The sequence below is a fragment of the Trichechus manatus genome, unplaced genomic scaffold (genome assembly GCF_000243295.1).
Source record: "Trichechus manatus latirostris isolate Lorelei unplaced genomic scaffold, TriManLat1.0 scaffold00071, whole genome shotgun sequence".
Taxonomy (NCBI): domain Eukaryota; kingdom Metazoa; phylum Chordata; class Mammalia; order Sirenia; family Trichechidae; genus Trichechus; species Trichechus manatus.
The window spans coordinates 592,227-595,251 of NW_004444007.1; the positions used below are offsets into that span (position 1 = coordinate 592,227).

Genomic DNA, 3,025 nt, shown 5'->3' on the forward strand with positions numbered 1-3,025 from the left:
GAGAGGGGGACCTCATGCTATCAAGAAAGCAGTGCTGGGAGCAGAGCACGTCATTTGGATCCAGGGTTCCTGTGCTGAGAAACTCCTAGACTAGGGGAAGATTGATGACAGGGACCTTCCCCTGAACCAACAAAGAGAGAAAGACTTTCCTTAGAGCTGGCATCCTGAATTTGGACTTCTAGCCTCCTAAACTGTGAGAGAATAAATTTATCTTTGTTAAAGCCATCCATTTTTGGTATTTCTGTTATAGCAGCGCTAGATGACTAAGACACAGCATTCTCTTTAGGAGAAAACAATGTGCTTTGTACAAACTAGATATTTTATCAGAATGTCTTGTTTTATGAATTGACTAAAGCACATGGACAATTTCTTTAAAATGGCCTATCCATTTTATAGTCATATATACAATAAATGAAAAAAGAATAAAGGCAAAACCAACTTTTTGGCTCCTCATAATTTTAGGTATGGACAGTTTGCATGTGGGTGAAGACAATTTTGGGCATTTCTACAAATAAAATTCATACTTAAGTTTCCACCGAAATCACTGAGCATTGAAAATATTGACTAAAAACTGCTTTCATGAGTTATAAAATTATTTTGTCTTGGTTTCTTGTAAGTTTTTAAAGTGAAGTTAAGTATGTTAGGAAAAGTTTAAAATTTCCTGTTTGAGTGGTTAGAAAACTTCAGCTTAAAAAGACAAAACAAAAACACTATCCTAGTACTTGAATTATCCAACTTATTTATCTATACTATTTAAATAAATTAAATAAAAGATCTCCTTTATATCTGTGATAGACAATCACAACTTTATCTTTCCTACAAGTTGATAAATCTCAGTTGATCAAAGGCTGGGAAATACCTGTGGAACAGCGGAACTCAGGACTCATAGTAACACAGCCAGTTACCATGAATTTATACATACTCATTTTCTTGGTAAACTTGGTCATCAGGCTTTCTGTTAACTTCAGGGTAGTAGCAAGAGAAGCCACCATTGACTTCTGCTTTTTCTGCTATTTATGTGGCCTGGATGGACCCTGATATGAATCAGACAGTGTCAAGGATAGATAAAATGCACAATGGAAACCATAAAATAGTTACTTTACTTTACACTGACCACACCAGGCCCATAATAGGACATTTTCTACGAAATTGAATCTATAGTCTTTTTTTATGGTGCAAATTTTCTCAGTCAACCCTGAAAATTATTTCACCATTTAACCAGCAGTCGTTCTTTGTCCTACTGTGGTAGCTTGCATATTGCTATGACACTGGAAGCTATGCCACCAGTATTTCAAATACCAGCAGGGTCACCCATGGTAGACAGATTTCAGTGGAGCTTCCAGACTAAGACAGACTAGGAAAAAAGGTCTGATGATCTACTTCCAAAAATCAGCCAATGAGAACCTTATGGAGTACAACAGAATACTGTCCAGTATGGTGCTGGAAGATGAGCCCCCTAGGTTGGAAGGCACTCAAAGTGCACAGTAGCCACAACAATGGCTTATGATCATACCAATGATTATGAAGATGGAGCAGGACTGGGCAAAGTTTTGTTCTGTTGTACATGGTAGAACTGACTCAGGACCTACAAACAACAGTTCTAATAAACAAATCGCAAGTGGGGATATACTTATTTCAATTGCTATCCTGGCCTTGGCAAGCATTTCAGTTTCTCAAATCCCTTCTCTTAAGACTTAATTCCCATTTGTGTCCCAACCAACACTCAATTTTGTTCAATTTTTTGTCACTGGCAACGGGGAAGAGATTTTTGAAGCAGGGACTATGTTTTGTTCATCTCTATTTTTGTTCTTCTCCATATCTCCCAATTCCTGGTACAGTACGTGGCACTTTGGGTGAATGAATAGATGCCTACCAGCAGGAACACTTTGTAGCCTTCAAAGCTATTGTGGTTATCTTTTGGCCTTCTCTTCAAGTGAAGTTGGCTCCTTTCTTTAAAACTCTCCTCTTAGACCCTATTTGATCATTTTCTGTGCTTCTTCCTGGACTTTATCCAAGTTAGGGAAAGCATAGATATTCTGTCTACTAATAGGTTTCAAGGAAGTTTCAGATCAGTGAATGCAGTGCCTTCTGATTGAACCTTTCTGGCAAGAGGATGAACTAAGATTGCTCCAGAGTAAACTAGTAACCAGTTGCCATCTGGTCGACTCCAACTCATGGAGACCTCACCTGTGTCAGAGTAGAACTGTGTTCCACAGGGTTTTTAATGGTTGATTTTTTGGCAGTAGATGTCCAGGCCTTTCTTCCTAGTCTGTCTTAGTCTGGAAGCTCCATTGAAACCTGTTCAGCATCATAGCAACACAGAGCTTTCACTGGCACATGGGTGGTGGCTGCACATGAGGTGCATTGGCCAGGAATCAAACCCAGGTGTCCTGTATGGAAAGCAAGAGTTCTACCACTGAGCAACCAATGCCCACATGTTCCAAAACAAAGTCTCCTCAATACTGGATTTGAGACAATGCTAAGCTTTCCTGTGAATGCCTTCAGCTGACTAAAGAAGGCTCATGATTAATGAATTAGAATTGTAAAGATTTGCAATCTGGACTCCTGTAACAGTTTTCTCCAAGGCTAAAACTTGCTGTATCATTATTATTGCTATATTATTATTACATTTCTTTGCAGTAAAACCCAGGAAACTAAGATTTTTATCCTTTCCACTGACTCTCCTCTGTTCTATTCACTGTCCAATGGGGGATTTACTGCTATTTGAACCCTTGCTACAGGACACTGGTGCTAATGGATATGAACTCCATTTGCTGGCTTCAAGCCCTTGAGTTAGATTCCGCTAACTCGGGGCAACATTCCTTTTATCTGTCTCAGACAGATGAAGGCAAAGTCACCGAGGCTGGGAACAAGAGGCAAAACTCATGACAGACGACTGTTTCCATTTTTCCCCTCTGGGAGGAACAGGCCTCAGGAACCAAGATAACACACTAAGTCATGATAACTCTTAAACCTGGAAGGACCTCATAGGTCAGCACTGTGACCTATGAAGAATGGTTCATGG

The 3,025-nt window shown here is 39.6% G+C and overlaps 1 protein-coding gene across 2 annotated transcripts in view; it reads left to right on the plus strand.

Moving 5' to 3' along the window:
* Positions 1-3,025, plus strand: part of DAPP1 (dual adaptor of phosphotyrosine and 3-phosphoinositides 1) — a 58,631-nt gene that overhangs the window by 26,241 nt on the left and 29,365 nt on the right. The window lies entirely within an intron of this gene.